Raw genomic sequence first — 20,356 nt, forward strand, 5'->3', positions numbered from 1 at the left:
GGCATTGGGTACAGACACAGTTACAGTCAAATCGTTGGCCAATTCAGTGGGGGAGAAACATCTGTCAAGCTTGTTGTTCCACTAGCTGATCTGGAAGGCCCGTGGAGACACAACTGTCGTTAAGATCAGATGAGAAATATAGGCCCAGGGAACATGGTGGTTAGATGCCTTGTTTCCCTTTTTACATGGCTGTATAATATTTGTGGCCTGACACCCACTCTTCCTGCATGATGCCTCAATTTTGGTAATGCATTCCGGATGACCGGCTGGTTGGTTAAACGGTTGATGGTAGAGGCCTTGCTGACAGGCGCGAGGCGCTTTAGAGTCAGAGGGATGTCGGTTTGTCACTTGGCCCTGCCAGGGATTGCTTGTGTGACCTTTGGCAGTCACCGTTCCTTTCTGAGCGTCAGTTTTCTGCTGTGTAAATGGGAACAGTTTCAATACTTGCCTCACATCATGGTTATGAGGTGTTGGGTCCAACCATCCGGGTTTGCTGGAGACTGAGAGCGTTGCTGGGATGCAGGATTTTAGTTTTAAACTGGGGATAGTCCTGGGAAAACTGGGATGAGTGGGTCACCTGGGTTGTGAAGATCACATAAGACAGGGCCTGTGGAGTATTTGAGGCATGCGGAAAACCTTTCACAAAGGTTGAGAATATTATTTACTGTCTAGATTTTGACCGAGGTTTACTGGAGCTAGTAAAAAAAGAGGTGCTCCTTCCCTCAAGATGGCATGAGTTCCCACAGCATAGGATGGGCCCCTCGCCTCTCCCATATTGGACACTGTCTCTCTCAATTCTTCATTCACATGAGGTGAGGTTGACAGGCTTTTTGAGTTTCGGGGACACTCGATCTAAGGAAGGCCCAGAGCTTGTCCTCAGGGTCCAGAATGCACTGACCTCAAAGTCAGGAAGCCTGTGCTTGGTGCTCTGCTCTGTCACCTACTAGTTGTATATATGGGACACTAGCACTTTACTTCTGAGAGTCTCAGTTTCCTCAAAGAGAGAACAAGCCAGTTGCCTCCCGAGGCTCTTGTGAGGTTCAAACGACATCATGCATGTCAAAGGGCTTTCCTGAACTATGAACCATCGTTCAGATGTGAGTGCTTTATCAGCAGCGCTGGCTTAGCCTCAGGAGAGAAATGGCAGCAGAAACCTGGACTCTACATTTCAGGCCAAAAATTCAACAGCTTTCCGCCTTGCCACTGGGCACCCTTAGTGCGCCAGCCCCCTGCTGTGTGCTGTATGAACGCTTGTGGTCTATAAACAAGTAAGTTCAATGCCATGTGTTGAGTGAGGAGAGGGGGTGGGGCTGGATGCTGCAGGAGCCCCAAGGAGAGGGAACCCTGGTCTGGTGCAACAGGAACCCTGAGGAGAGAGGCAGGTAGCCCAGCACGAGGGTTTCGAGAATGGCTAATGTGTGAAGGAAGCAGGTTCTAGGCACAAGGAACAGCCTGAGTAGATGTGAAGGAGAGGAGCTTCAGAGTGCGTGCAGGAAACTCCGAGTGTTTCTATGTCATGGCACGTAACTTTTGAAGTAAGAACATGATAGAAGGCAAGGTAGATGGGGGCCAGATCACGAAAGGCCTCCAATGCTGTGTTCGTGTGGCGTCCTTTTGTTGTAAGAGGCAACCAGATGAAGGTAAGATAAAAGAACAAAAAGGAAGGATTTGTTGAAGGATCCCAGGAGAGTTCAGAGAATTGAGGGCAGCAGTACAGAAAAACTAGATTTGACAGTTCCTGGTCTCTGTCTCTCACTCTTTCCTACCTTCGGTTACCATCTTTCCTATCACACGTGGCCAACATGACAAGGAACATGGTCATCAACAGCCAGAGTCACATCTATCTATCTATCTATCTATCTATCTATCTATCTATCTATCTATGAGGGAGAGAGAGAGAGAAAGCACAAGCAGGGGAGGGGCAGAGGGGCAGGGAGAGAGAGAGAATCTTAAGCAGGCTCCATGCTCAGCGTCAATCCCATTGGAGTGCTTGAGTTCATGACCATGAGATCATGACCTGAGCTGAAATCAAGAGTCAGAGTCTTAACTGACTGAGCCACCCAGGTGCCCCTGGAGTCACATCTTTCTAAGTCTATCCTCCAAATTGAAGAATCTTGCCTCCCAGTTCCAGGAGAAAAATTCCAGGAGAGGTCTCTGATTGGTTGTGTTTGGATCATATGCCAGTTTTTGGACCAATCGCTGTAGCCAAGGGGATAGGACGTTGGGATTGGCTCTGTCCTTGCATTCACTTTATCCCCAGACAGAAGCAAGAGGAAGAGGTGCTGGGAAGGCAATGGTAATAAGTACAGTTGATCCCCATTATTCACAGATTCCATATTTTCAAGTTTGCTTACTAAAATTTATTTGTAATCCCCAAACCAGCACTCATAGTGCTTTTGTGGTCGTTGACGGATGCGTGGAGAGCAAAGAAAAATTTATGTCACCTGATGCACACATTCCTAGCTGAGGACGAACAAGGTGATGCTTGCCCTCCTGTTTCAGCTCTCAAACTGCAACCAAGTGTCTTTGTCATGGTCTATTTAATGCCATGTTTTCCCCTTTTTTTTGTGTGTGCTTTTTCATGGTGATTTCACCATTTAAAATGGCTTCCAAGCATAGCGCTGAAGCGCTGTCTAGCGATCCTAAGCTCATGAAAGATATGTTGTGCCTTATGGAGAAAACATGTGTGTTAGATAAGTTTCATGGACGCATGAGTTGTAGTCCTATTGGCAGTGAGTTCACTGTTAATGAATCACCAGCATATATTAGTATATATGTAAAAATTAAACCAAAACACACACACAACAAGGTTACATATTATTGGTTGACAAAAATGTTGTGATCAGAGGCTCACAGGACTCTAAATGCATTTCCCCTAAGAGGAATAGTTCAGTATTCACTAATACAGTGTTGGCAGTGACTTTATAGAACTTGGCTACTTTGAATAACAAGAATGGACTGTTGTATGTAAAATGTTCTATGTAAAAGAGCTTATACTTTATTCTGGAAGAAACGGGGAACCACTGAAGGGCTTTTTTTTTTTTTTTTTTAAACAGTAGAGAGACACATATGATTTGTGTTTGAGAAAGTCCCTCTGGCTACTGGGTGGAGAGAGGATTGGAGGAGCCAAGACTGAAGACAGGAAGAACAGTTAGAAGGTGGTATTGACCCTAAGTGAGAGATAATGAGGCCCAGCGCAGGAAGTGGTGCTGGGGATACAGAGAAGGGGATGAATTTGAGAGTGGTATTTAATAGGCAAAGTTGGCAAGGATGGGAACTCACTGATGAAGGCAGCAGGGAAGGAGAACCCCACACTTCTCAGTGCTTTAAAAATACCTACATCTGAATTTTATTTTCAAATTAAAGAAATGTCTCACTGGTCTGAGCCATGTGTTTCCTTCCACGAGAGGTGGTGGGGACCCTCAGCCTTCAGAGGGGGGCAGAGCAGCTGTAAGGGCTGGTGTTTGGGGACAGGCACACTTTCTCCCAGCGCCCTCTCTGTAAACTGCACGCAGGAGCAGCTGTGTTTTCTCTGCCTCCTTACATCATCGCCAGTCATAAAAACCCTACCGGGGGGAATTGTGCTGGCGATCTGGGCTGTGATGTATGAGACAAAGGAGTCCAGGGGCCGGTTTCAGAGTTTGTACAGTTAAGATTCCTGCTGGTTGGGAGAGAAGGCAGGTTGGACCTGGCACGTGTTACGTTTGACGATCGTCTACGGTCACTCTCCAGGTCAATAATTTCCTGGCTTTAAGCAGCTCTGGCTGATTAGTTCAACCCTCGTCTTTTTTTTTAAAGGATTGTTCTGAACCTTATTTTTTTTAGACATCACCATTTTTTAAAAAAATTTTAATGTTTATTTATTTTCGAGAGAGAGAGAGAGAGAGAGAGAGAGAGAGAGAAAGAGAATGGGTGGGGGAGGGTCAGAGAGAGGAAGACACAGAATCAGAAGCAAGCTCCAGGCTCCGAGCTGTCTGCACAGAGCCTGATGCGGGGCTCGAACCCATGAGCCGTGGGATCATGATCTGAGCCGAAGTCTGATGTTCGACTGACTGAGCTACCTAGGCACCCCAACCCTGGCCTGTAATACAGCTGGTGCACCCCAGCAAGGTGCTGCAGCTGGGCTGGAGCACCTCCCTGGCCCTCCCCACTCTCCTCCAGTGGATCTCCAGGTCTCTGGCTCCTTGATTACAGATGACCTGTTTTCCTTGCCTTTAGAGTTCTGCTTCAGCACTTTCCTCTGGCTGACCCATTGTAACACCTCCCCTGGGGCGCACTGTCGACTTGTGTCTACATATCTTGGCTCTCTCCCTATGGAATAGGGTGTGTAAGAACCTAGTCCTGCTCCTGCACCCTCCGGACGTTTGTGTGGCCCTGCTCTGCCAGTAGGCAAGGATCTGAGCTAAATACTTATCCTTGTTTTAGGAGGAAATGTCCATCTGTTGAATTGGATCCTACCAGGCGCTCGTGCAGGACATGTAAGTGTAAAAAATAAGTCTTTCAGTATATGTCCTGTATTAACACTAACTCACGTTGTAGAGTGTTCACCATGTACCAAGCACTATGCTGAAGGCATTTACTTGATTTACCTATTCTAATCCCCATGACCACCTTATTGGGTAGTTTCCCATCCCTTCTCCATTTTATTCCTGAGAAAATGAGGCATAGAGAGGTCCAGGAAGGTGTCCTAAGTCCTGTGGCTTGTGAGGATGTCAGTCCAGGGTGGTTGATTCTAAAGCTTTTACTCTTTACCGATACACTGATATCATTGCTGATGAACACCTTCCAGGAACTGCATGCTTGCTAAGTGGGCCTCGCTGGCCAGCGTCTGACCCCGTCAGGGTGCAAGAAAATCCAATGAGTCATTGCTCAGCAATTCGCCAGGGCCGTGCCCATCACACGTTTGGAAATGTGGATTCTTCAGCTTTCAGGATTTAGGAACTCATCTGGAGTGCTGAGGCACCACCCCCAGCACACACACTTTTTATATTATTTTATTCTGGGCATTTTTCTTTACACAAGTAACACATGACTTTATTCTCATTGTGAACATTTCAAGAATATTCCAAAGAGAATGTGAAAGTTTGTCCTTACCTCTCTTTCTTCCCCTTTTCCTCCACTGGGTGGCAACTATTAACAGTTTACCACCCCTTCTCCCTGTCCACTTTCTATGCGTTTCCTGGCATATGTGGGGTCTTTGTGCCCCCCACCCCCTTTTGAATACACGGGATCAGCTTAACCACACTGTTGTGCAACTTGATTTTTTTTTTTTTTCACTTACTATATCTTAGAGGCCTTTCCATGACAGTCCCTGTCCTTTTCCCTGATTCATTTGAATGGGTAAGTAGTACTCCATATTGTGGATTTACCATAATTTATTTAACCTACTTGACCAGGCACTTTTAAGCAATGCAGATCATTCGAGAAAGTAAACGACCCATGGTTACTGGGTGGTAAGAAAATAAATAACAAAGACTAACGTGGGAGACAGTTGTCAAAAGTGGAATGTTAATTAGGGTATAGGGAGAGATAAGGGGTTGGGCTAGAACCCCCGACCCCTGCCAGCTTTGACCCAGAACATCACCTGCCTGCTTCTGTCTTCTCCACTCAGCTCCCCACCTGGCTGCGGGCTCTGCAATCTTCCCTAATATTAACCTTTCCCACAGAGTGATGTCACGCTCCTTCTCCATCCGGTCCTTTCAGTCTTCTCTGACCATGGAACCCCCACGTGACCACGTGACCCCTGCCTGCTGCCATCCAAAGGAGGTTCGGACACAGGATGCCTGAGTTCCAGGACCATCTTGGCACCATCCAATGCCACGGGGACAGCCGCTGGTTATAACTTGCTGGCTAAAAGGCACCAGAAAGGCCGCCTGTAGCAACTCAGATTCCACCTAGGCATCTCACCCAGTTTTACTCAGTAAAACCCAAACACCCATTTTTGTTGAGACTTTGACGAGCCCTTGAAGCCACCAAGGGCCCGGCTTGCCTGGGCACGAGTCTGAAATATGTCAGGCAGGTGTTTCCAAAGAACTTATGCTACAGGAAAATATATCCTGATGTAATCTGACTAATTTGGCTTTTGCCTCACTTTCAGGAGAACTAGCTATTTGTAATGGAAACAGTTCTCGGGCCACTTCAGACGGGGCTTTGTAATGTGAGCTGGTTAAACCCTGCAGGTGCTACGGAGGCCCCTGTTTTCATTTTACATCTCAAGTTTGTTTACTTTAATGTATTTCTCTGGGAGGGGGGAAAAAAGTGACCCGGGAGGGGTTTCACAAGTCATTTTTCATTTCGAAAAAAGAAATGGTTTTGTATTAAGAAAATTAGCGTCGAGCGGGCCCCCGGAGTCCTGCTGGCGACAGGAAGCACACATGGCCTAGGAGGATATGTTTCCTGAGACTAATTCCCCAAAGATGTGTGTTCAGGAGCCGACATACCTGGGGCCCTTGGCAGGGGCATCAATTAGAAAGCGGGAAGCCGTGTTTCCCTTGCTAATTCTTGGCTACCGAATAGGGGTTACTGAAAGCTCCTTCTTCCCCCCTCAGAGTTAGGTGGTTTTGAAAATTGTAAAATTATGAATTCAACCTTGTTTTCAATCAAGAGAGGGGGAAATGGCTTCCAGGGTGCAAAGCCCGTGTGATGGGTGGAGAGGGCCATACTTCCAGAGCACCCAGTGCCAGCCATCAGTACCGGCCCTACGCTGGTGAGGGTGGCCCCAAACAAGAGGTCGGTGGCGGTGGGGGTGTCAGGGTTGCTGCAGGCCCCGCCCCAGGGCAGGGATTCCAGCTAGAGAAGAGACGAGGGAAATGAGAGGAACCCTGTCGGTTTCCCAACATTACTTCATGCAGGTTGAGGGCAACAGATAGCTATCATTAGCCTAGAAAATATGAGGTGTTTGTCACCTATGGCTCTCCTGTGCCCTGGAGATGGGGTTCATTGAAACTTGTACCCCAATTCCCTGCCCTCGATGGGAAAGCTGAGTGCGTGTTCCCCCATATGGCATTCCCTGTGGAGAACGTTTTCACACTTCCCGCTCCCTCCTGGACCCTGTGTTTGCATGGGCTGCCTTGAGACTGGGCCATGTCCATCTGTGCAGGGAGTTTGACCCCTTCTCTGGTTTTACCTAGAAAATCTGCCCCTAGAAAATCAGGCATGTCATGAATTTGGCAATGTTACTGACCCTTGGTGAGGGTATAAGGAGTGGGTGCTTTTATTTTTTATTTTTATTTATTTATGTTTTAAATTTTTTTAATGTTTATTTATTTCTGAGACAGAGAGAGACAGAGCATGAACGGGGGAGGGTCAGAGAGAGGGAGACACAGAATCGGAAACAGGCTCCAGGCTCTGAGCCATCAGCCCAGAGCCCGACGCGGGGCTCGAACTCACGGACCGCGAGATCGTGACCTGGCTGAAGTCGGACGCTTAACCGACTGCGCCACCCAGGCGCCCCTACCTTCCGCCATCTTGTATGTCTATCTGGGTTTTTTTCTTCCCTCCCTGTGTCTTCTTCCCTCTCTGGAGGAATAAACAAAGTTATCGGCTTTCCTCCTAGAGAAGAGCCCCTTTCTCACATACTCAGGTGCCATGATTGGCTCACACCCCTGCTCAAATACTTTTCCTCTCCTAAGGAGAATTCCTTAGGTGAATTAAATGAATTAAATGTTCAACTCAAGCATAGAAGTACCCATAGGCACCTCACAGAGCATTTAAAGTAGTGTTACATGCCCTCCCGCACGTTCTCACTCTCTCTTTCTCAAAATAAATAAGTAAACTTAAAAGAAAAAAAAAAAAAAAAGAGGCACCTGGGTGGCTCAGTCTATTAAGCGTCTGACTCTTAATCTCAGCTCAGGTCATGATCTTGCGGTTTGTGAGTTCCAGCCCCACACTGGGCTCTGCACTGGCAGTGCGGAGCCTGCTTGGTATTCTATATTTCCCTCTCTCTGCCCCTCCTGCATGTTCTCTCTCTCTCTCTCTCTCTCTCTCTCTCTCTCTCTCTCAAAATAAATAAATAAACTTAAAAAAACACACACACACACAAAATGGGGGCACCTGGGTGGCTCAGTTGGTTAAGTGTCCACCTTCAGCTCAGGTCACCATCTATGGTTCGTGAGTTTGAGCCCCAAATAGGGCTCTGTGCTGACAGCTTGGAATCTGGAGCCTCCTTCAGATTCTGTGTCTCCTTCTCTGCCCCTCACGTGCTCATTCCCTCTCTCTCTCTCTCTCTCTCTCTCTCAAAAATACACATTAAAAAAACCCCAAAGACGAAAACCCCAAAACCCTCAAAAATCCCAAAGACAAAACCAAAACAAGTGTTTTATACATATAGATCCATGGAGTCATATGTGATCCTAGCCAATTCAAACTGAAAAAGGCTTTGGAGACCCACTAATCTAAACCTTCATTTTACAGGTTAGGAAACAGATACCCAAAAAGGGGAAGGGACTTACCCAGGGTCACCATGAAGTAGTGGGGAAGCTGAGCTAAGAACCTGGACTTCCTGACTCCTGTCCCAGTGCTCTTTGCTCTGGGCCATGTATCTTTAGCCACCTCCTTGCCCCATTTCTTTAAAGGCTGCTCTCAGGAAGGTATTTGAGTGCATACCCACTCCATGATAAATCTTGTTGTTACTTTCTATTACATCTCTTTCAAATTCATCCTTCCCTCTCCTTTCCCATCTGGTAGGGGGAAGGACGGAGGGGAGACAGAGTAAAACAGTTTGATCTGAATTCATTGTACCTTGAGATGTGATAACTATTTGCTGGATAAAGTCAAGTTAATGAAGAACGACTTTGAAGATTATAATGCTCAATATTTGGGAGGCTTTGGTTGGGACACGACTCCTGGGCAATGCTGGTGGGAACTGATACAACGTTACCTAAAAGTAATTTGGTAATATGTATCATGAATTTTAATAATATCATCTGTTGTGTTTTGCTAAACTTTTAAACCGAATGATAACATGATACAGTTTCCATGCATGAGCCTTAAGTGAAGAGCTTGATGATTTTTTATTTTTATTTAAAATTTTAAAAATGTTTTTATTTATTTTTGAGACAGAGAGAAACAGAGCATGAGCAGGGGAGGGGCATAGAGAGAGGGAGACACCAAATCCAAAGCAGGCTCCGGGCTCCGAGCTGTCAGCACAGAGCCTGACGCGGGGCTCGAATCCATGGACTGTGAGATCATGACCTGAGCTGAAGTCGGACGCTTAACTGACTGAGCTACCCAGGTGCCCTGAGCTTGATGAATTTTTAAAAGTGAATTCACATGGGTGTCCACCATTCAGATAAAATATTACCAGCACCTCCAAAAGTCTCTCTTGTACTGTCTCCTGATCATTACTCTCCAAAAGTAACCAATATCCTGACTTATAGCACTATAGATTAATTTTGCCCAATTCTGCATTTCGTATAAATGGGATCATAGATTAGAATTGTGCTCTTTCTTGTCTTTTAGTCACATTATATCTTTGAGACTTATCCATGGTCTTGTATATACTGAATTGCTTTCTTTTTCACTGCTGGATAGTATTCCATTCCATTCCAAATATAATGGAATACTGTTTATTCCATTCCATTCCATTCCATTCCATTCCATTCCATTCCATTCCATTCCAAGTATAAATGGAATACTACTTATTTATCCATTCTACTATTGACTGTTGAATGGTTTCTAGTTCCTAAGTGTTAAAAATAATGTGTGATATCTTTGGACATGACTTTTCAATACACACACACAGATACACACATATACATATATCCATTTCCAAGAGCATACTATACATTTGTAGTAGAATTCTTGGTTCATAAAACATATGTATGTTCAGCTGTAGGAGGTACTGCTAACAGTTCTCAAAAGCCGTTGTCTAATTTACACTTCCACAGAAATATAGGAGAGTGCTAATAGACCTATATCCTAACAGCACTTGGTTTTGGTTTAAAACAATTTAGACATTCTGATTGTAGGGGATGATATCTCATTGTGGTTTTAATTAGGCATTCGCAAATAACAAATTGAGCCCTTGGGTATTGCCCTGTTGTCAAGTGCCTGTTTAAGATTTTTTTCCCATTTGGGGAGGTGTCTTTTTCTTATTATTCAGAGGAGTTCTTTATATATTCAATGTACGGTTTCTTTGTATTGTAAATGTCTTCTTGCATTTTGTTTGCCATTTCCCCCTTTTAATGGTGTCTTTCCATGAACAGTAATTCTTAATTTTAAAATAGTCTAATGTACCTGGGCACCTGGGGGACTCAGCCGGTTAATTGTCTGACTTTGGCTCAGGTCATGATCTCACGGCTCATGGGTTCGAGCCCCACATTGGGCTCTGTGCTGACAGCTCAGAGTCTGGAGCCTGCTTCAGATTCTGTGTCTCCCTCTCTCTCTGCCCCTCCCCCACTCACACTCTGTCTGTCTGTCTGTCTCTCTCAAAAATAAACATTAAAAAAATTTTTTTAGGGGCACCTGGGTGGCTCAGTCGGTTAAGCGTCCGACTTCGGCTCAGGTCATGATCTCACAGTCCGTGAGTTCGAGCCCCGTATCGGGCTCTGTGCTGACCGCTCAGAGCCTGGAGCCTGTTTCGGATTCTGTGTCTCCCTCTCTCTCTGACCCTCCCCCGTTCATGCTCTGTCTCTCTCTGTCTCAAAAATAAATAAACGTTAAAAAAAATTAAAAAAAATTTTTTTTAAATAGTCTAATGTACCAATCTTTTCCTTTATGTTTAGTGTTCTTCGTATTTTGTTAAGAAATCTGTGTCCATCCATGGTCATAAACATACACTCCTGTGTTTTATTCTAGGAACTTTATTGTTTTACTTTTCACATTTAAGCTTATGATTCACCTGAAGTAGCATTTAGAGTATGTTATGAGGTGAGAATCAACAGCCATATTTTCCATAAGTTTGTGCAATTCATCCAGTACCATTATTGACACGACAGTTTCCTCCCCACTATGCTGTAGTAGTATCTTTGCCATAAATCAGGTGACTGTATTTTTACAAAATTTGTGTCTGATCTCAAGTTTGTTAGTCAAGTCCCTTCAATCTTTATACAGCCTTATTTACTTTTGTGTCTGTTTGTATTATCAGTTACTGAGAGATATGTTTCAAAACATTCCACTGTGATTATGGAATTGGTTATTTTCCTTTTAGTTCTAAGAATGTTTGAGGCTCCATTACTAAACTCATTCGAATTTAGGATTGTTATGTATTCCTGTTGAGCTGGCCCCTCTATAATTATAAATTGTTACTATTTTTTTAATGTTTATTTTTTATTTTTGAGAGGGAGAGAGAGAACGCGAGCAGGGGAGGGGCAGAGAGAGAGGAGAGAGAGAATCCTGATGTAGCGAGTCTGACGCCGGACTCGAACCCACGAACTGTGAGATCATGACCTGAGTGGAAGTTGGAATCTCAACCGACTGAGCCACCCAGGTGCCCCATGAATTGTTATTCTTAATGTCTACTAATACTTTTGGTCTTAATGTCTGTTTCATCTAGTATTAATAGATCTATACCTCCTTTTAAAAATAATCTGTTTATTCTTTGATGTTTTTATGGATGTTTTCCCATCCATTTATTTTTAAGTTTTTATTTGTGTCTCTTATAAGCAACATGCATTTAAAAAGAATTTTTTTTAACGTTTATTTATTTTTGAGACAGAGAGAGACAGACCATGAATGGGGGAGGGTCAGAGAGAGGGAGACACAGAATCTGAAACAGGCTCCAGGCTCCAAGCTGTCAGCACAGAGCCTGATGCGGGGCTCGAACTCATGGACTGCGAGATCATGACCTGAGCCGAAGTTGGCCGCTTAACCAACTGAGCCACCTAGGCACCCCAGCAACATGCATTTAAAAAATCCAGATTACTTACCATTCTGTTTTAATTGGGACATTTAGTCCATTTCTAGTTTTTGGCTCTTATGGATCAAGTTGCAGTGAGTATTTTAATACAAGACTTTTTGTGAGTATATGCTTTTTTCTTGGGTTAATCTAGGAATGAAATTGTTGGGTCACAGAGTTGGTGTTTAATTTTATTGTTTCCAATTCATATTATTTAAGCATAATTTATATACAATAAAGAGTTTAAAGTACCCACATAGCTACCACCCCAAATTAAGATGTAGGTTATTTCCATCACTCCAGAACCTTTCCTTATACACGGCCTTGAGATGTTGACCTGATTTTCATCACCATAGCTCAGGTTTTTATGGAATCAGACAATAGCTACACTCGTCTTCCTTATTTCATGCCAGGTAATGCTTTTGAAACTCATCTGGCTGTTGTATGTATCAGCGGTTTATTCTTTTATTTATGAGCACTATTCTACTGTATGAATCTAACTACAATTTATTTATGGATATTTGAGTTATTTCTAATTGTTGCAGTTTTTGTACACTTATATATTTTTTGATGCCTCCCCCCCCCCCCACTTTTTCATTCTCTTGGGTAAATACTTAGAATAGAACCACTAGGTCATTCTGTAGGTCTACATTTATAATAAACTCCCAAACTGATTTCCAGACTGGTTTGCATAATTTTATACCTTATCAGCGATGTATGAGATTTGCAGTGCTCTGCCTTCCTCCCCAAGCGTGGTATTGCCTTGGTATCCCACTGTGATTTTACTGTGCATGACCTTGATGAACAATGCTGTTGAGCACTTTCCTCATGCTTATTGTCCATTCATATATCTTCTTTTTGGCACACTTTTTTAGCACACTTTAAACATTGGGTGGTCTATATTTTTCTTATTGATTTGTAGGAGCTCTTTATATATTCTGGATATAAGTCTTTTGTCAGATATATGTATTGTGAGTAATTTCTCCCAATCTATGGCCTGGCTTTCATTTTCTTGGTGCATTTGTTAATAATAGTGAATAGTTCTTTGAGGAAAAGAATACTCTAGGTGCCCAATAATGTTATGTGGGATATGACGAAAATACTTATTACAGACTGTTGGATTGAAAGAGGAGAATGCAACATTTTACTTTGCATTATGACCTTAATTATTTAAAAATACGCATTTTAAAAGGTGGAGAGAAATACATAAAACATTGCTTTGGCTGACTCTGGGTAGTGAGATTATGCTGTCCTGCAGTTCTTTGTTGTGGTAAATGCACATAACATAAAATTTACCATTTTCGCCATTTTAAAATGTGCAGTTCAGTGGCATTAAGTACATTGATGATGTTGTACAACCATCGTCACCACGGTCTAACTCCAGAACTTCCCCATGAAAACCCTGTACCTATTAAGCAGTCATTCCCTATCCCTCCTCCCATAGTCCCTGGCAAACACTAATCTGCTTTCTGCCTCTATGTGCCTGCTATTTTAGAAATATATACATTTGGGGCTCCTGGATGGCTCAGTCGGTTAAGCGTCCGACTTCGGCTCAGGTCGTGATCTCGCGGTCCGTGGGCTCCAGCCCCGCATCAGTCTCCATGCTGACAGCTCAGAGTCTGGAGCCTGCTTCAGATTCTCTGCCTCCCTCTCTTTCTGCCCCTCCCCTGCTCATGCTCTCTCTTTCTCTATCTCTCAAAAAAAAAAAAAAAAAATTTACAAGTATATACATTTGGTATCTTTTTTCTGACTTTTTGCTAATGAGTATGTGCTTCGATACGAGAAGTAAAGCAGAAACCAAGAACAAGGAAGGATGTCTTCTGGAGGGGAAACAAGTATGTTATGAAGAATTGATGCTAAGCTTATGCCAGAGGGAGTGGGGAGTAGAATTCCCTTTGTGACAGTAGCTCAACATGCTCGGCTCGGCTAGCTGCTCCTGTCCCGTGTATCTCACCCCCACCCTGGCAGCCGGGTTCCAATATTATGCCCAAGTTACCCGGGATGCTGTGTCTCCTCCCCAGGTGCCATTTTCTCTGACTCTCCACCGCACTGGGAGTAGAGACCATGTTGGTTCAGTTCTCCAGTTCAATCTCTTTGCTGTCCGGTATGACCCCAGCTTATCCTTTCGGTCGTTAAGAGTTCTGGAGTAAATGAATGCCTTTGTACAAGAAATGACTTTGCCCAGACTCTAGAGAGAAAAGAATCAGATGGGTCTGTAGGCGTAGCCTCAGAGCCACGGGCAGGCTCTGAAAGTGCCGCTAAGGGGCTGAGGCCAGCCCTGAGAGAACATATCTGTATGGTAGATTCATGAGGTCCCTCATGACTTTCATGACCAGGGCGGGAGGAGAGAAGTAATAGCGAGTGACATTTATATAATGTGTTACAGTTTACATAGCTCAGCATGTGCATTACCTCATTTAATCCGGAAGGAGCATAGGGCGGGGCTTCAGCACGTGGCCCCAGAGTTGGCTTGTCTGAGTTTGCATCCTGGCTGCACCACTTACTGTTGACCCCGGAATATTTGTGCACCCCATGTCCCAGTTTCCTTACATGTGCGGTGAAGACACTGATAGCACACACAGATTTGTTGTGATAATTAAATAAGGTAGGCGGTGCTCATAAAGTGCTTAGAATTGTGCCTGGAGCATAGTAAACACTAAATAAAAGTTGCTTGTTATTACTCAATTCTCTCAGTGGGCCCTGGAGATATGTAGACGTACCCCATTTTATGGGCAGCTGACTGGGGCTCAGAAGGATGGAGTGACCTGTCTGAGGTCACACTGGAGAGGTTGGGGTGGGGAGGCAGGGCTTGGACCAGGTCTGTGTCACCCCAAAGCCGTGACTTTCCAGCTCCTTCATGCCACCTCCTCTGACATGCACTTTGCCTGGGCTCATGGGCAGGAGAGTCTGCCCCTGCACCGGGTGTCAGGAAAGATCACCCGTCTTATCTAGATGAGCTACAACCCGAATGAAGATAGCTGAGAAGTCGCTTTGTACTCCGCCAGAGTATGATGGGAATGTAAAGAATTGTTACTAATACTTTAATAAAGTATTTAAAATTTTTTCCTAGCACTGGTTTCCCACGTTCTGGTAACAGCACCCTGATTTCCTAGGGGAACCACCACTCGCCCACTCAGTCTGGGCGTAGGATTGTCCGTGGCTAGAGGGATGGGTGTGTAACACAGGTCTGGCCAATGTGAGCACTGTGTCATTTTAGCCACCAGGATTAGCTCTGAAATCAGTATTTGATCCAATCTGGGAACCACCAGGTTCAGTTGTAGGGATTTGATCATGGTTGTTGCGGCAGAGGCGTTTGCTTTCCCCCCGGGGAGAGCTGGGAGAGCGGGAGTATGGGATAGAGCCTGAGCTCCTGACGCCATCTTGCTACCACGGTGGGGACAGCCTGCTGAGAATGGGGCCTGCCCAGAGGCAAGCAGAGCTGTAGATGGAGACTGAGCCAAGGGCCAGAGTCCCCTGGACTTAACTGGGCATGAGTCTAGATTTCCCGGGACTCTTCTGTTCCGCTACCTTTTCTTGGCACCTACTGGCCTTCTAACGCTGTGCTTGACTGTTATGTGCTTTTCATATCCCAACAGCCACTCAGAGGAGGTGGTAATAGCCCCATATGACAGAGGGGGAAACTGAGGCTCTGAGTGGTGAAGTGATGTGGCCAAAGCACACAGGTGAGCAGAGTTCCTTCTGCTGAGGGCTCAGCTGCTCTACTGAGAAAGCCAGCGACAGTGTCTGAATAAAGTTCCTGTCTTCTTTCTTTGCCCTCCAGCAAGGATGCATGTCCTCCTGGAAATGTCACAACAGAAGGGATGGATGCCCTAGAAAGGCGTCTTCTTTGGCTCCCTCCCTCACCACCCTCAATTATCCTTCTGACAGCCAGATCAGAACCAAATTGGATTTAGTGCATTTCACAATTTTTTTTTTTTTGAACAAATTTGTGGATTAAGGGAACAAATTAAATCCACATTTTTATTTGACATCATCAAAAATATGACATGCAGACTGGAAATGGACCTTCCTGGTCTGGGAATAATTTCAGTGAAGACCAAATCCCTACATCCCAAGGGTATTTGTTTTAAAAACAAAGCAAAACAACAAACAACAAACAACAAAAAAAATCCGGATTCTCACAAACACCTGTAGGAAGCCTGGTCCCAAATCTTATCTGAGACCTGGGATCTGACACTTGGGGTGAGGCGAGGCCACACCAGCCCATACCTGAGATGTGACTCTAGTGGGAAGGGGGTCTCTCTGCCCCCACCCATCATTCATCTGTCTTCTGTTTCCCCTGTGACTCTCCCTTGGCTACAGCCCAATTTAAGTTTCTGCATTTTTCTATAACTGGACTAACAGATTTTCATGTTAGTGCCAAATCAAGTTCCCTATCCCTTCTCTAAATTCTTAGTTAGGCCAATAAATATATAGCTCATTTGGCAATTAGGTGCCTTTGGCACTTTACCCAATAGCTACTAAAAGAATATGAATACTTCACTTTTCTCGTCTTTGTTTCTTGGTTTCATGGTAGAAAGACAAGCTATATGTGGGCAGGGAATGTGACTTCTACTTCTCTATATATGTACCCAACATGTAGTAGCATGAAATGAGAATTTATTACCTTATAAATTTAATTGGCATGTGATTACTTAACAATACATGATCTTGGCTAGGCTTAGTGGAGGCGAGGCTGTAAAATACATTGGGTTAATGTGAGGGTTCTGATGCTAGAGAGCCTGGGTTTGAATCCTGCCTCCCCATTCATTGATTATATGATTTTAACAATGATATAATCTCTCTATGCCTCAGTTTCCCTGTCCATAAACTGGAAGTAACAATAACACTCGACGAAGCGCCTAAAACAGGACCACATTCTCTAAATGTCTGTTGCCACAATTTCATTATGTCTTTCCAATAGTCCTTATAGTCTTAGAAAATACATATCGCTAATAGGTAGGTGGACTTTATCTTACCCAATTTTTGTCTCGATTATCAGATTCTTATCTTTAAAACATGAATTATCTGGATGATTGTGGGTTTTTTTCACCATTATATAAGTTGGAGGAACAGAATAGAAGCTGACCAAAAACAATAAAACAAAGAAAAACGTAGAATGAATCAGTGTTAGCAAAAGAGAAGAGCCCGAGGGAGCATTAAGAAGGCTGCCAAATAGATCTATTAAGTAAAAGAGAGATGGGGAGAAAACCATCAATTAAAATTAATTGAAAATTTTAATTGTTTGTGATGCTGACCTCATGCTCCAGGTGTCTGAAACAAAAGAAGAAATGTGGATAATTGAGTGGCCATGACATTTTTCCAACTGGCCACTTTTCTCTTAACAAGACCACACCTGTCTCTTCCTCATGAGCTCCTTGGGTCAGGACCTGAATCATGGCTCAGGTTGCACTCCGCTGGAGAGGAAGTCCTGAGGCCTGGCAGGCAGCTATCTAGACCTTTCTTCCTCATTCTTATCCAGCAGCACGTCCTGCTGATTACACTTTCAAACTGAATTCTGCTTCTCTGTACCTCTCCCCCTACTCCAAGCCTCCGTTTCCAGCTGGAAAACCACAGTGCCTTGCTAAGTGGTTTTCTTGTTTCTACTCTTACACTTATCATTCTCTGAAATTGCCTTGTCTTGATTTTTCTACTTGTTTTTCCCATTAGCCTGTAAACTTTGCCTTTGCCAGTGGCTGGTACACCCATGGCCCCATCATTTCTTTTTCTTTTTTTTCAATTTTTTCAATTTTTATTTAATGTTTATGTATTTTTTTTTAATTTTTTTAATGTTTTTTTATTTATTTTTGAGACAGAGAGAGACAGAGCATGAACGGGGGAGGGTCAGAGAGAGAGGGGGACACAGAATCGGAAGCAGGCTCCAGGCTCTGAGCCATCAGCCCAGAGCCCGACGCGGGGCTCGAACTCATGGACCACGAGATCGTGACCTGGCTGAAGTCGGACGCTTAACCGACTGCGCCACCCAGGCGCCCCTAATGTTTATGTATTTTTGAGAGAGAGAGAGAGAGAGAGAGAGAGAGAGAGAGAGAGAGACAGAGCACAAGTTGGGGAGGGGCAGAGAAAGATGGAGACACAGAATCTGAAATAGGCTCCAGGCTCTGAGCTGTCGGCACAGAGCCCGCTGCGGGGCTAGAACTCATGAGCGGTGAGATCATGACCTGAGTCGAAGTCAAATGCTTAACCAGCTAAGTTACCCAGGTGCCCCTTCAGTTTTGACTCCTGATTTTGTTATTCAATTTCTCTTTTCTATTTAGTCTTCGGTCGCTGGGAAGCCTGGCCTTGCAGAATCACTTGGAGCCGGTTGTTGTAAGGGAGTTGGGTTGGGGGCTGGGGTGGGGGCAGGGAGACCCTGCTCTGCTGGCAGCATTGTTTCTTGATTGAATGGAAAGAGCTGGAAATAGTTGCCTTCTCAAGTAAAAGACATTTTCTTTCCCAAAGGGAAGTCCACTCTATAGATAATGAAAGTGGGCCCCTGATAGACCTTCTGGGCAACATTTTGCCAAAGTCATTCAAATTATAAGACTTCAAAGTCATGAAAGGTAGTCATGCTCTCCGTTTTTTTTTTTTTTTTTTCAATGTTTATTTATTTATTTTTGGGACAGAGAGAGACAGAGCATGAACGGGGGAGGGGCAGAGAGAGAGGGAGACACAGAATCGGAAACAGGCTCCAGGCTCTGAGCCATCAGCCCAGAGCCCAACGCGGGGCTCGAACTCACGGACCGCGAGATCGTGACCTGGCTGAAGTCGGACGCTTAACCGACTGCGCCACCCAGGCACCCCCATGCTCTCCCTTTTAAGTGTGTCATTTGTATTTTTCACACTCAGGAGCTGGAGAATGAATGAAATATTGCCAAATTAAGATGACCTACTCGCCTATGGTGACTCTGGTAGTCAAGCCTCTTCCACCTCATTCTTAGCAATTATATTCACCTTTTGAATGTTTGCCTCACACAATTCTGCTTCCCTGATATTGGCTCTGGGGGCTCTGAGGTACAAGGGTTGCCATCACTCTCTCTCTGCCACACTTGTGACCACCTTGGGAAATATGAGGTCATTACACATGGTCCAGAGTCACTCATCAGGAAGGATCCCAGGCTGTTTCTCGTATGAGGAAGCACCATCCTGGCGTATTTGATTCTCACTTCCCCCTTCTGCCACAGCTGATTGGAGCGGGAGTGGTCACCCCAAGGCCATCCAATCCAAAGGCTGGTAGACACAGATCCTGACTCAAGACAGGAAACTCCAGCCAATGAAATGAGTCAGTCACATCCCATCCACCCCCTTTGGAGCTTGATCTGGGAAATGCAGACAGAATTATATGGTCACTGGAAGTTTGGAAGGTCATGAGAAAGGGAGAGGCCTTGTGGGCCCAGGAGCAAATCAGAGTTAGGAGGACTCAGAGGCAGAAGTGCTGAGCTGAAGAGGGGATGGTTAGAGTGGTGCTCAAGGAAGCCACTGGAAGCAGGAAGAGATGGGGCAGACACACAAAGAAAAGCAGAGACCCAGAGAGTGGCCAGGTCAAGGTAAAGGTGGAATGCTAGAGGGAAGCTCCCAGAGTCTTGCAGCAGGGGCTCCTGGAGCACCTTGGTGGATGCTTTGGGTTCTCGAAGCCCTTCCTGGTCCAGATTCCAGGATCCCAGGTTATGGTATGCCCCTGATTTCCATGAGATTTCTGACTCCTGCGTTGTTGTGTCACAACAAACCCTCATTGCCTGAGCCACCCCGAATGGCTTGCTACCCTTATGGGCTCACAAGATGACATACCAAAAGTAACTACCACCAGTGGGCTGCAGCCCCACACCAGCATGGGCCGTTTCTGTTAGGCTCTGTGTGTAGGTGCGTGGGGGTGATGCATAAGAGCTTTCAGGGTGTGATGCCTCTCTTCAAATGCTCTGCTAATATCCACAGGGGTGGTTGCATTCCTCAAGGATCTAGCTCTGTTTTCTTTCCTTCACGTATCCCCCAATTTTATGTACATGTATGTTTTATAAAAACATTCATAACCGTATCATATATAAACTATAAATATATATAATATGTAAATATAAACACACACCCATATGTTACAGGTACAGTACAGTTGCAACTTCGATGGGGGTTAGAGTCTGCGGTGTGTGTTAAGCCAAGGTTGTATACAGTCAGAATCATGCCTGAGAACCCTCTCAACACCTGTAGAGCACATGTGCATGATTTGGGGTTCTGGAACTACAGCTTTATAGTAATAGTAAAGATAAGTGCAGAGAAATGCCAATATGAGACCTTCCTGCAGAGTGCTTGCTGAAGTAATTGCAAACAAGGAAAACAGATTCAGGTTTCCCAGCCCCTGCTGAATGTTCAAAGTGGCAAAACTGTGACCATAACTTGTAAAGACATTTTCCTTCCCGAGCGGCAACCGAATAATTTCTCCCGGCAAACGAATCGCCGTGACATTCCCTGTAAGTCAGATATTCTAGGAGATATTTTTATTGCAACCCTCATGACTTTCCAAAGATTTGAGGT

Source organism: Leopardus geoffroyi, chromosome A1, assembly GCF_018350155.1.
Source record: "Leopardus geoffroyi isolate Oge1 chromosome A1, O.geoffroyi_Oge1_pat1.0, whole genome shotgun sequence".
In the NCBI taxonomy this organism is placed as follows: domain Eukaryota; kingdom Metazoa; phylum Chordata; class Mammalia; order Carnivora; family Felidae; genus Leopardus; species Leopardus geoffroyi.